The 14,673-nt window shown below is 47.7% G+C and overlaps 1 protein-coding gene across 3 annotated transcripts in view; it reads left to right on the top strand.

The window, feature by feature from the left end:
- The window catches only part of CDC27 (cell division cycle 27), a 623,340-nt gene that overhangs the window by 84,996 nt on the left and 523,671 nt on the right, over positions 1-14,673 (top strand). The window lies entirely within an intron of this gene.

Here is a 14,673-nt window from a genome sequence, read left to right as displayed (position 1 = left end):
GATGAATTTGACGCCTCCTCAACCCTCTTTTTAAACCGAAGGAAGACATGTGTCTTCCTGATGGTCTGTGGGGTGGGCCGTCTGGACTTTTGCTCCGAGAATATGACACTCATTCAATCCACTACCAGGGTATTCTGGTCTACCATGAGCAGCAAGATATTTGGGAGGGCAGTGTGGGGAAAGTGCTTTGAGCACTATGGCCCACCGTCACTTTTTGGGGTTCCCTTTGCTTGCCTACTATGGCACGCTTCTTCCCTCATTGAGATGGTGATGCTCCCCAGGTTGCTTTATTACTTTAACAACCTGCTCATTGCGCTCCCAGCCTCCTGGTTTCACTCATTAGATGGCACTCCTCAGGGAATTACTGTGAGATGGCGGGCTCTATTTCTTGGCTGCCCAGTTCCAATGCCCTATGTGTTGGCTCGGTGAGGTGGGGCTTTAAGAACTTGCGGCTGATGAGGGAGACCCAAACCAGAATAAACTCTTACCTAGGATGCTTAAACCTAGCCTGCGGGGCCCCAAGCCGGGTATACTACTACTGATGGCCCTAGCCAATTGGCAGAGACTACTCAGGAAAACAAAAACTAAGGTCCCCTATGCACCGGCTACTCCCCTGGTGGGGATCCCTCACAGTGATCCGTATTCCTGTTTTACAAAGAAACAGCTTGTAGGAAGTTGGCTGTGTGCACATATCTCTCACTTTGAGATAGTATATAGAGTCCAAGGGTTCCCCTTAGAGATTGATAGTGGAAAAATTAGATAATACTAATGCTTTAGTTTGTGGTAATGTGGTCGAGCAGTAGGCTTATAGGAGGGTAGTGTTAAGCATTTGTTGTACACACACAGGCAATAAATGGGAACACACTCAGACTTAACTCCAGGCCGATAGGTTTTTATATAGAAAAGTATTTTCTTAATTTTAGAACCACAAGATTCAGAATTCAAGTAAGTACATAAATTGTAAGGTACTTGACATAGGTAAATATGGAACTTTGAATTAAAACAGTAATGTACACAGTTTTGGCAAAAATGGCAATAAGCTATTTTAAAAGTGGACAGTGCAAAAATCAACAGTTCCTGGGAAGGTAAGTAATAGTTTTTCAGGTAAGTAAAGCACTTACAAGTTCAGTCTCCAGGGCATAGGCAGTCCACCGTTGGGGGTTCAAGTTAACCCCAAAAAACCAGAACAGCAACACTGGGACGGTCAGGTGCAGAGGTCAAAGTAGGGCCCAAATAACATATGCGCTGTAAGGAAATGCCTCCTTGGCATGGTTGCCCCCTGACTTTTTGCCTTTGCTGATGCTATGTTTACAATTGAAAGTGTGCTGAGGCCTGCTAACCAGGCCCCAGCACCAGTGTTCTTTCCCTAACCTGTACTTTTGTATCCACAATTGGCAGACCCTGGCATCCAGATAAGTCCCTTGTAACTGGTACTTCTAGTACCAAGGGCCCTGATGCCAAGGAAGGTCTCTAAGGGCTGCAGCATGTCTTATGCCACCCTGGAGACCTCTCACTCAGCACAGACACACTGCTTGCCAGCTTGTGTGTGCTAGTGAGGACAAAACGAGTAAGTCGACATGGCACTCCCCTCAGGGTGCCATGCCAGCCTCTCACTGCCTATGCAGTATAGGTAAGACACCCCTCTAGCAGGCCTTACAGCCTTAAGGCATGGTGCACTATACCATAGGTGAGGGTACCAGTGCATGAGCATGGTACCCCTACAGTGTCTAAACAAAACCTTAGACATTGTAAGTGCAGGGTAGCCATAAGAGTATATGGTCTGGGAGTTTGTCAAACACGAACTCCACAGCACCATAATGGCTACACTGAAAACTGGGAAGTTTGGTATCAAACTTCTCAGCACAATAAATGCACACTGATGCCAGTGTACATTTTATTATAAAATGCACCCCAGAGGGCACCTTAGAGGTGCCCCCTGAAACTTAACCGACTATCTGTGTAGGCTGACTAGTTTTAGCAGCCTGCCACAAACCGAGACATGTTGCTGGCCCCATGGGGAGAGTGCCTTTGTCACTCTGAGGCCAGTAACAAAGCCTGCACTGGGTGGAGATGCTAACACCTCCCCCGGGTAGGAATTGTCACACCTGGCGGTGAGCCTCAAAGGCTCACCTCCTTTGTGCCAACCCAGCAGGACACTCCAGCTAGTGGAGTTGCCCGCCCCCTCCGGCCAGGCCCCACTTTTTGGCGGCAAGGCCGGAGAAAATAATGAGAAAAACAAGGAGGAGTCACTGGCCAGTCAGGACAGCCCCTAAGGTGTCCTGAGCTGAAGTGACTCTAACTTTTAGAAATCCTCCATCTTGCAGATGGAGGATTCCCCCAATAGGGTTAGGATTGTGACCCCCTCCCCTTGGGAGGAGGCACAAAGAGGGTGTACCCACCCTCAGGGCTAGTAGCCATTGGCTACTAACCCCCCAGACCTAAACACGCCCTTAAATTTAGTATTTAAGGGCTACCCTGAACCCTAGAAAATTAGATTCCTGCAACTACAAGAAGAAGGACTGCCTAGCTGAAAACCCCTGCAGAGGAAGACCAGAAGACGACAACTGCCTTGGCTCCAGAAACTCACCGGCCTGTCTCCTGCCTTCCAAAGATCCTGCTCCAGCGACGCCTTCCAAAAGGACCAGCGACCTCGACATCCTCTGAGGACTGCCCCTGCTTCGAAAAGACAAGAAACTCCCGAGGACAGCGGACCTGCCCCAAGAAAAGCTGCAACTTTGTTTCCAGCAGCTTTAAAGAACCCTGCAAGCTCCCCGCAAGAAGCGTGAGACTTGCAACACTGCACCCGGCGACCCCGACTCGGCTGGTGGCGATCCAACACCTCAGGAGGGACCCCAGGACTACTCTAAGACTGTGAGTACAAAAACCTGTCCCCCCTGAGCCCCCACAGCGCCGCCTGCAGAGGGAATCCCGAGGCTTCCCCTGACCGCGACTCTTTGAATCCTAAGTCCCGACGCCTGGGAGAGACCCTGCACCCGCAGCCCCCAGGACCTGAAGGACCGGACTTTCACTGGAGAAGTGACCCCCAGGAGTCCCTCTCCCTTGCCCAAGTGGAGGTTTCCCCGAGGAACCCCCCTCTTGCCTGCCTGCAGCGCTGAAGAGATCCCGAGATCTCTCATAGACTAACATTGCAAACCCGACGCCGGTTTCTACACTGCACCCGGCCGCCCCCGCGCTGCTGAGGGTGAAATTTCTGTGTGGGCTTGTGTCCCCCCCGGTGCCCTACAAAACCCCCCTGGTCTGCCCTCCGAAGACGCGGGTACTTACCTGCAAGCAGACCGGAACCGGGGCACCCCCTTCTCTCCATTCTAGCCTATGTGTTTTGGGCACCACTTTGAACTCTGCACCTGACCGGCCCTGAGCTGCTGGTGTGGTGACTTTGGGGTTGCTCTGAACCCCCAACGGTGGGCTACCTTGGACCAAGAACTAAGCCCTGTAAGTGTCTTACTTACCTGGTTAACCTAACAAATACTTACCTCCCCTAGGAACTGTGAAAATTGCACTAAGTGTCCACTTTTAAAACAGCTATTTGTGAATAACTTGAAAAGTATACATGCAATTTTTATGATTTAAAGTTCCTAAAGTACTTACCTGCAATACCTTTCGAATGAGATATTACATGTAGAATTTGAACCTGTGGTTCTTAAAATAAACTAAGAAAAGATATTTTTCTATACAAAAACCTATTGGCTGGATTTGTCTCTGAGTGTGTGTACCTCATTTATTGTCTATGTGTATGTACAACAAATGCTTAACACTACTCCTTGGATAAGCCTACTGCTCGACCACACTACCACGAAATAGAGCATTAGTATTATCTATTTTTACCACTATTTTACCTCTAAGGGGAACCCTTGGACTCTGTGCATGCTATTCCTTACTTTGAAATAGCACATACAGAGCCAACTTCCTACATGCGCCTATTGAGACTAGGGGTGCTCCGGTTCCAGTCTGCTAGCAGGTACGTACCTGCGTCCTCGTGGAGCAGACCAGGGGGGTTTTGTAGAGCAATCGGGGGTGAGGGTGTCACAAACAAGTGCACAAAATACACCCTCAGCGGCACAGGGGGCGGCCGTGTGCAGTGTGTGCAATGTGTGAAGTGGGTGTTGGGTTTTGCGTTGAAAGCAATGGAGGGACCCAGGCAGGGCACAGGGGTGCTTCTCGGGCTAGCCACCGACTCTGCAAAGGTGAGGGCCTCCTGCTGGTCACTCCTGCACCGGTAGTTGGTTTCTCTTGGTCCTGGGGGCTGCGGGTGCAGTGCTTCTTCCAGGCATTTGGTTCTTTGTTACTGGGCAGTCACGATCAGGGGAAGATTCTGGATTCTCTCTGCAGGCGTCACTGTGGGGGTGCAGGGAGGTTGTCTCAGGCTGCCCACGTAGTTGGAGTCGCCTGGGGGTCGTCTCTGCAGTGTTGGTTCTTCTGGACACTAGCCAGGGGCGTCGGGTGCAGAGTGTAGGGGGCTCACACGTCCGGAGTGAGGCTGGAGTCCCTTTAAAGATGGTTTCTTTGTTGCTGTTTTGGACAGAGCCCCTGTCCACAGGAGTTTCTTGGTCCTCAGAGGTCGCTGGTCCCACTGGATGCGTCGTTGTGCAGGTTCTTTGAGTCTGGAGACAGGCCGGTAGGGCTGGCGCCAAGTCATTTGTAGTATCCGTCATCTCTGCGGGGCTTTCGGGTCAGCACTCCTTCTTATTGTAGGTCGTCAGGAATCTGGTTTCCTGGGTTCAGGGTCACTGAATTTAGGAGTGTGTTTTTAGGTCAGGGGGGCAGTAGCCAATGGCTACGGTCCTTGAGGGTGGTTACACCCTCTTTGTGCCCTCCTCCCTGTGGGGAAGAGGGCACATCCCTAAACCTATTGGGGGGAATCCTCTAAAGCATGATGGGAGGATTTCGTAAGGCTGGGGTCACCTCACCTCAGGACAACTTAGGGGATGTCCTGGATAGAGGGTGACTCCTTGTTTTCCTAATTAACTCTTCTGGCCTTGCCGCCAAAATTGGGGGCTGTGTCATGGGTGGGGGGGACGCACGTGCATCTTCACTAGCTGGAGTACCCTAGGGTGCTGTAACACCAGGCTTGAGCCTTTCAAGCTCACCTCCAGGTGTTACAGTTCCTGCAGGGGGAGGTGTGAAGCACTTCCACCCAGTGCAGGCTTTGTTCCTGGCCCCAGAGGGACAAAGGCACTCACCTCATGTGGCCAGAAACATGTCTGGATGTGGCTGGCTGGCAGAAACTGGCCAGCTTAGCACTAGTAGTTGGGTTGGTATACAGGGGGCATGTCTAAGATTTCCTCTGTGTGCATTTCTCAATGAATCCCATACTGACATTAGTGTGGATTTATTGTGCTGAGATGTTTGATACCAAACTTCCCAGTATTCAGTGTAGCCATTATGGAACTGTGGCGTTTGTGACAAACTCCCACACCATATACTCTTTATGGCAACCCTGCACTTATAATGTCTAAGGTTTTGCTTAGACACTGTAGGGGCATAGTGCTCATGCAGCTATGCCCTCACCTGTGGTATAAAGCACCCTGCTTAGGGCTGTAAGAGGGGTGACTTACCTATGTCAGAGGCGGTGGGTTGTGGGCAGGGCACTCTGAGGGGACTGCCATGGCGACTTAGTAATTTTCTCCCCACCAGCACACACAAGCTGTGAGGCTGTGTGTGTGTGAGAGAGAGTGAGGGGTTCCCAGGGTGGCATAATATATGCTGCAGCTCTTCGAGACCTTCCCTGGTCACAGTGCCCTTGGTACCAGGGGTACCATGTACAATTGACTTATCTGTGTACCTGGCCTGTGCCAATTGTGGAGACAAAGGTACAGTTTAGGGAAGGAACACTGGTGCTGAGGCCTGGTTAGCAGGGTCCCAGCACACTTTGAATCATAACTAGCATCAACAAAAGGCAAAATGTTAGGTAGTAACCATGCCAACAGTCCTTTTCCTACACAGCTTTCATAGGACGACTGTAGGAATACATACTCTAGGTGAGATGTATTGCCAGGAAATGCTAATCCCGTTCGATCTAATGGACCAGACCATACTGTCCCGAGGGCAATTTCTGACTTATGAGGCAGTGGTGGGAGCTATTCAGGACCTCTGGAGCGATGCTGAGGGTGAATCACCCACACCCACGGTTCTTCAGACTGTTGTCCATGGGAGGGGGCTCTCACTTGGTCGCTTGGCTCTGTCTAGCATTGATGGTAATGGTGCATAGACCACTGGATGCCCTCCAGACAAAATGGGAGACGGAACTAAATAAGACCTTTACAGACACAGCCTAAAGCAAGATTCTAGCGTATGCACCCTCAGTATCCTGAAACACACGACTAAAGTACATACAGTATAGCCCCTCACAGGACTTCTATCCCACACCTGCTTAGGCTCATATATGGAGGCGAGGAGATAGGCTGCCCCGCTACCTCCTGCACGACATAGGATTGGGCCATATGACATGGGGATGCCAGAAGCTGCAAGAATTCTGGGATGGGGTCCTACAAAAAATAATCATGTGCTGGATAGGAGACTTGAGAACACAATAGCAACTTGGTGGTTGGGAATGTTTAACAGACCACACCCCAAGAAATTTGTTAACAGATTTGTAGACTTGGCCTTAAAGCCGGCTAAGCGCAGGGTGTCAATGGCTTGGAAACACAACAGGGGACCCAGCTTGTGTGCATGGATAATGGATGTGACAAGATGGACCAGAGCAGAAGAGAGGGCCATGAGGAGAGTAGGGGGATATGGCATAGACCGATTGCCCCACTTTGGACAGAGGTGATTGACAGTTGGGAGATGTCAAGTACAGGAGGAGAGTCTGATTCTGGAAGTGCCATAGGAGTGTTGAAGTAGCCAGATAGGGTTGCCCTGGCTGAAAGAGCAATTCCATGGAGGTCAAAAAGTCCTGGTCGGATGGGAGCTCAGTTAAGTTATCATGATGCCTCCCCACCCTCTCCTGTTGAATTAGCCCCACAGACCCTTAGTGCGACACCACATAGAAGGTGCAACATAATTTTAGTGCTGTCACTTTCGTTGTTGGATAACATACAGGGAGTGCAGAATTATTAGGCAAATTAGTATTTTGACCACATCATCCTCTTTATGCATGTTGTCTTACTCCAAGCTGTATAGGCTCGAAAGCCTACTACCAATTAAGCATATTAGGTGATGTGCATCTCTGTAATGAGAAGGGGTGTGGTCTAATGACATCAACACCCTATATCAGGTGTGCATAATTATTAGGCAACTTCCTTTCCTTTGGCAAAATGGGTCAAAAGAAGGACTTGACAGGCTCAGAAAAGTCAAAAATAGTGAGATATCTTGCAGAGGGATGCAGCACTCTTAAAATTGCAAAGCTTCTGAAGCGTGATCATCGAACAATCAAGCGTTTCATTCAAAATAGTCAACAGGGTCGCAAGAAGCGTGTGGAAAAACCAAGGCGCAAAATAACTGCCCATGAACTGAGAAAAGTCAAGCGTGCAGCTGCCACGATGCCACTTGCCACCAGTTTGGCCATATTTCAGAGCTGCAACATCACTGGAGTGCCCAAAAGCACAAGGTGTGCAATACTCAGAGACATGGCCAAGGTAAGAAAGGCTGAAAGACGACCACCACTGAACAAGACACACAAGCTGAAACGTCAAGACTGGGCCAAGAAATATCTCAAGACTGATTTTTCTAAGGTTTTATGGACTGATGAAATGAGAGTGAGTCTTGATGGGCCAGATGGATGGGCCCGTGGCTGGATTGGTAAAGGGCAGAGAGCTCCAGTCCGACTCAGACGCCAGCAAGGTGGAGGTGGAGTACTGGTTTGGGCTGGTATCATCAAAGATGAGCTTGTGGGGCCTTTTCGGGTTGAGGATGGAGTCAAGCTCAACTCCCAGTCTTACTGCCAGTTCCTGGAAGACACCTTCTTCAAGCAGTGGTACAGGAAGAAGTCTGCATCCTTCAAGAAAAACATGATTTTCATGCAGGACAATGCTCCATCACACGCGTCCAAGTACTCCACAGCGTGGCTGGCAAGAAAGGGTATAAAAGAAGGAAATCTAATGACATGGCCTCCTTGTTCACCTGATCTGAACCCCATTGAGAACCTGTGGTCCATCATCAAATGTGAGATTTACAAGGAGGGAAAACAGTACACCTCTCTGAACAGTGTCTGGGAGGCTGTGGTTGCTGCTGCACGCAATGTTGATGGTGAACAGATCAAAACACTGACAGAATCCATGGATGGCAGGCTTTTGAGTGTCCTTGCAAAGAAAGGTTGCTATATTGGTCACTGATTTTATTTTGTTTTGTTTTTGAATGTCAGAAATGTATATTTGTGAATGTTGAGATGTTATATTGGTTTCACTGGTAATAATAAATAATTGAAATGGGTATATATTTTTTTTTGTTGAGTTGCCTAATAATTATGCACAGTAATAGTCACCTGCACACACAGATATCCCCCTAACATAGCTAAAACTAAAAACAAACTAAAAACTACTTCCAAAAATATTCAGCTTTGATATTAATGAGTTTTTTGGGTTCATTGAGAACATGGTTGTTGTTCAATAATAAAATTAATCCTCAAAAATACAACTTGCCTAATAATTCTGCACTCCCTGTATAAAGAACACGAGCAAGTTAGTAGTTTTAAAGTTGATTACTGGCATGTGTTGACCAGATGTAATAACAATCTGTAAATCTATCCTACATGTTAACCTCTACCTCAACCCTACCCAGACCATAGTTTCTAACATGTTATCCTGGAGACAATATTCCCACCTGACACCCTGCTAGTGGGATGGTCGTACAAATGGGTAGTAAGACTGCAGTAGATGGTATCCCATCCTCTGAGTGCTGTTGAACCCTGAGTACAGATGCAAAGCATCTGTTATTGTTATACGTACGCACTGTTTGGAAAAGATGTACTGTGACTTCATTACTTACTCTGAAATGCCAATACAATAATTGTTACACGAAAGAAGATTCATAGTCTTCTTATGCATATGTGGTTTGAGGGTTGTTGGACATAGCCGTGGAAATCTTTGCAGTTTTGTTTTGGACCATAACAGCAATTTGAGATCCCCAGCTCTGCAGTGTCATTGTAAACATTCATAAGTGGGTTTAATACTAACAAGCTTTCAATCAGTACCTCTTGGAAATGAGATCTTTTTTCTATGGAAAAGTACCATTCATGCTGTATCAAAAACAATTCTCAACATCATCTAGGCACCTGCTTTCTCAGTATGATGGAATAAATGTTACTGGGAGGGACATGTACTACTACTTCATTAAAAACACAATATCTGGTTGAAAGTCCCATTTAAAAAATAAATAAATAAGCTGGCTGTGGCTCTGTAAACTTATGATTTTTGAGCAGCTATCTTAGTGGTTGTGAGTTCCAGTTATGTGCACATCTGGTTCTATGTATCCTAGAACTAACTGACGTAGAGGTTGTACAGGGAATTTTAACTGCAAGATTTCTACTATCACTTGACATTATTGACGGAGCTGTCTTATCTTGGTAGTTCCTGCTGCCAGAGTAGTTGAAAAGTAGTAATGGCATCCAGCTGGGATGCTCCTAATGGAAAGCCCAATTGAGAAGTTGGAGTGTATGATTTGAAATTAATAGTACTATCTGTATTACTTCTGGGATCATAAGTCTTTGGAGTCTATTTTAGTTTGTGTTTTGCTGGATGTGGATCTTCGACTGCAGCTTGATACCTGCTCACATCTTTTTCATTTTGCTTTCCAGCAGAGCTTTGGGCTTTTAATGTTGAATGTTCTCTGGTGCAGGGGAGGGTAATGGAATAGGATATGAACTCAATAAGAACTTCATGGTGGAGGTAAGGATGTTCCTACCTTATAAACTAACAGCTTTAAGTGGTGCAACTTCATTTGTCATCCTCAGCATCTCTTCCTCAGTTTGTTGTCTGAATAGTGATGCACTTGACAAGGGTAAATTTGCAATTTCTAACTGGACATTGTGTTTTGGAAAGGATAAACAAAGCCAAAATGATCTTCTCAGGGACATTCCTTGATAAAATGAAGTAGCTGAGAGTTGGACTGAACCTAACTGATTGATTCAAACTTGATGAGCTTCCCTAATCGTTTCCAAAAAAACTTGTGTTAGGAGATCAGATACAAAATATATTATGCCATCACATATCTGTGTGTGATATCTTCCCAGAAGAGCTGCTGCATTTGAATCCTTTTAAATAGGTGGAGGCTGTATTGCAGATCTTTTTCCCTATACCGTTTATTATTTTGCTCTTCCCGTCGGGTGGAGACGTGGATTCTTGGGCAGAACCGTGTTTTGTAACTGTAATAACAACTGGTTTGGATCCATTTTAAGAAAATTAGGATTGTATTGCAATGGTTTATATTTCTTAAGCAGTCTTGGTGTGGCAGCTTTAAGAGTAGTGGGGCTGAAAAAATTATTTTCTACAATGTCTAGTAGACTCTGGTAGTAGAGAGAGCAGAGGCTTTGGACCTGCCCTTGGTTGTAGAGTTTCAAGAACGACCAAAACTGTTGGTTGAGGACTGTCTGTTGATGATTAGTGTGGTTGCACCTTTTAGCAAAACATCCTGGAAAGTAAGAAAATCATCTACTGGAGATATTCTAAATGGTGGTTGTGATGGGGAAGTTTGTGTATAAGAGGAACTCATGGAATCAGCATAGGCCCCTTCTGTTAGTGGGTGTTCTGGGTGGTGTTGTCTTAATAGTTGACTGAGGCTTCCATTTCTCAGATCGGAGACATGGAGGTTGCTTTGGATACCCTTCTGACTGGTGAAAGAACAAACAGCTGTAATGGTATTTACAAGGTATCTTCTGGAGGTCCTATAGCCCTCAGCGGACAAAGTGGTGTATCTGTTTGAACCACCACATCTTCAGATACTTAAAAAGCTATAGAGAAGGTGGAAGGTGAGCCAAACCACTCTGGTGAGGAAGAAAGTCTGACCTGAGAGATCTCGGATGTTGAGATAGGTGTAATAAATGTACATACAACATATAAGCCCTTTTTGCCAATAATGGTGATGGCAGTTGTGATAAATGCTGTAGAAAGTTGGCCTGATGTGTGGTGAGCACCTGTGGTGTTATCACCTTATACCAGGTACAGGTAACCCTTATTAGTGAAGTGTAGGTAGTCTCTAGGAAGCCAGGGCTCTCTAGTGGTAGTTGTGGATGAGCAGTCAAGACCTATCTAGGAGACATGCAAACCTTATGCAATACCACTGCAGTCACACCGCACTTAAACACATGAAAGAACCACACAGTGTTACAAAAATAAAGGTACTTTATTATAACACATATATTAGTATACAGAATAGGCAATTCCCCAACTGGAGGTAAATAAACACACTATTACATGGACATTAGCAATCAGTAAATAGCATAGAAAGCAATAGTCACTGGTAAAAGCAATAGCAAATAGTGGGTGCTGGGGAGAGTTGGGGGGGACGGGACCATATACTAAAAAAGGAATGTGAAAGGCAGTCCCCCACCCAAGGAAGTGGAATCAGTAGAAGGGAGCTGGGGGAACTATGGACCCCAAGAGGTGAGTACCAGAGTGACCCCCAGCGACCAGGAGAGCAGCGGTATAGTACCTGGTTTCTCCCCAAACCAACAGGAGGACTTTGGAAAAGGATTATGAAAGACCCAACCAAGACTGGAAGAACCCAAAGGTGGATCCTGACTGAAGAGAACCTGCAAAAGTAGGGGACCAAGTCCTGTTGGAGATGGAGTGCCCGGTTGTGGCAGGAGCCACTAACCCACCCTTCTGTGGATGCAGGACCAGGTGGATGAAGAATGTCAACAGTGCAGATCCTAGAAGTGTTGAAGGGATGTCCCACGTCGGCGATCGTGCTGCAGTCGGTTTGTGATGCTGGAAAACCACCAACAAGCCTTGGCGAATGCAAGAGAGGGAGACGGTTTGCAAGTTGAAGAGGATCAGCATGATCCAGGGGACTCAAACCAAGAGGGGGAGAGGGTGACCCTCAGCAGCTGGAAGAGTCAGAAGAAAAAGAAGGCAGTCCCCACAGGCAACCCAATGGCAGCAGGCACAGGAGTTGCAGTGAGGCCCACTCAGCACACCTGAAGAGTAGTCCCACCTCGCTGGAGCAGCAGGCAGGAGACTGTGCTTTGCAGGAAGGAGTGCTGCGTGCCGGGGCAACACAGAGCCTGAAGATTCCTTGGAGGAGGAACAAACCCAGTCCTCGTAGCTGGAAGAGTTGCGGTGCACAGAGACACTGTCCTGCAAGGAGAGACAAGGGGTTACTGTCTCCCAAATTGGACAGCTGGTCGAAGGGACGAAGGGGACCACTCCAGACTACCATCTGTGATGCAGGATCCACGCAGTTCTGAAGGAGAGAAGATCCATGCAGCTGGTTGTTGTTTCAGTTGGTGCCTGCAGATGCAAAGGGTGACTCCTTCACTCCAAGGGAGATTCCTTCTTACTTCTTTTGCAAGCTTAAGACTTGTCACCCTCAGATGATTCACAGTCCTTAGCAGGGGACCACCTATTGGGGGGGGCTGCTGTGACTTCACCTACCTGACCTGGCCACTCAGATGCTCCCAGGGCCCTCTGCCCACCTTGGATTCCAGATGGCAGAATCAAGTGGCCCCCTGGAGGAGCTCTGGGCACCACTCCTGGGGTGATGATGGACAGGGGAGTGCTCACTCCCCTTTCCTTTGTCCAATTTTGCGCCTGAGCGGGGATCGGTTTACTTAAGAAGGGCACCAAATATGCCCTTTTAAAGGATTCCGGTGGCTTGGGGAGGCTACTCCTCCCAAGCCATGTGACACCTATTTCTAAGGGAAAGGGTGTTACCGCCCTCTCGCACAGGAAATCCTTTGTTTTTCCTGAGCTGCTCAACCAGCAGGAGGGCAGAAACATGTCTGAGGGGTGGCAGCAGCGTGGGCTGCCTGGAAGATCCCAGAAGCTGGTTGGAGCAATGCAGGGGGTCCTCTAAGGAGCCTTCAGAGTACATGGACTCGTACAGCCAATACTGGCAACAGTATTGGGGTATGATTACGACATGTTTGATACCAAACATGCCCAGGTTCAGAGTTAACATTATGTAGCTGGACATAGGTAGTGCTGTGTGTTCAATACATGGGAAAAATGGCTTCCCCGCACTTCCAGTGTAATGGAGCTGGCATTCGTAGGGACCACGCTGCTCTTGCAGGGGTGCCCTCGCACACGGGTACCTGCATCTAGGCCTCTGGGCTAGGAGGGCCTACCATATGTGTGACTTGGAGACCTGGTGCAGTGACCTGCAGTGAAAGGGGGCATGCACCTTTTCACGTAAGCTGCAATGGCAGGTGTGAAGACACATTTTGCATGGGCTCCCATGGGTGGCACAATACAATCTGCATCCCATAGGGATCCCCTACCTGGTGCCCAGTGCCTTGGGTACCTAAGTATCATATACTAGGACTTGTATGGGGGCACCAGTATGCCAATTGTGGGGTGTGCAAAGTCCTAAGACCCACATTAAGAGGTAGAGAGCACAATCACTGGATTCCTGGTTAGCAGGAGGAGAGTGAAAACAGTCAAAAAATACTGACAGCAGGTAAAAAGTGGGGGTACCTATGCCAAAAAGAGGGTACTTTCCTATAAATGCAGTTTCAACGTTGTATGTTGTGACTTCAACGTCAATTCAGTGCTTAATGGCGCTGGAGCTGTTGTCATTGTGATTTTAGTCTATGATGTTGATAGTCTTTACATTGATTATGATGTGCTGACGTCAACCCTAGGTAGAGCCTGTTGGCGCCGAACCTCTTGACTGTGACACCTGGGGTCTTGACGTAGATGACGGTATCTAGGAGGAGATCTTTTCATCTTCCTCTGTGGTAGTCTTTGCCAGATTTATGAGTTTTTTCAGAGGAAGAACGAGTCAAAGATCTTTATAAACTCAATTTCCTTTTCACTTCCTCAGCTCATGTTCTGCATCAGATGTCTTAAACTGATGCCCGCCATTTCCTTAAGTAGCCTTTTTGACGTTTTATTACAAATGTCACATCCTTTTGCCTAGTGAGAAGGTGAGAGTCAAACCATATATACCTTGTGTGCATCAGAACGTGCCTTGTAGAATTCCTCTTTGTGTTTGGCCATGCTTTCTTGCGTAGTGTCTTCCCTGCTCTCACTCAGAGCTACCTTTTTTCTTTTAGTTGCAGCACTATATAAGAGCATCTGTTGGCAGGTTTCCTTCTAGCTTGCCCTATCCCACTTGTGTTGGGACTGGCTTGCCCCCTGAGAGACGCCCGCCTCACCCCACCACCTCTGCGTTGGGGCTGGCTTGCCTCCTACCAGAGTTGGTGCTGGCTTACCCCCTTCCAACCTCCTGCATTGGTGCTGGCATGCCTCGCCCCAGACACTCTCCGACCGCGTCGGTGCTGGCTTGCTCCGCCCCACCCTCCCTACTCTTGCGTTGTTGCTTGCTTGATCCCATTAACTGCGTTGTTGCTTGCTCTCTCCCATTCTGCCAGAAAAAAACGGATCAGGCCGTGTCATAGGTCTTTATTTTCCCTCATTTTTGGCCATGTTGCACAGTAGCTAGCGGTAGGATAAAATACATTGACAAAGCCTTTAGCTCTTGCAGAGGGACACCTATTGGCTTGGCCAATGCTTGTTCTATAAAGGTTTCGTTTTATGCGAAAGTGTTCTGGGA

Source organism: Pleurodeles waltl, chromosome 6 (genome assembly GCF_031143425.1).
Source record: "Pleurodeles waltl isolate 20211129_DDA chromosome 6, aPleWal1.hap1.20221129, whole genome shotgun sequence".
Classification (NCBI taxonomy): Eukaryota; Metazoa; Chordata; class Amphibia; order Caudata; family Salamandridae; genus Pleurodeles; species Pleurodeles waltl.
Note: the sequence above shows the minus strand (reverse complement) of the source record. Positions and strands in the feature narration are given on the sequence as shown.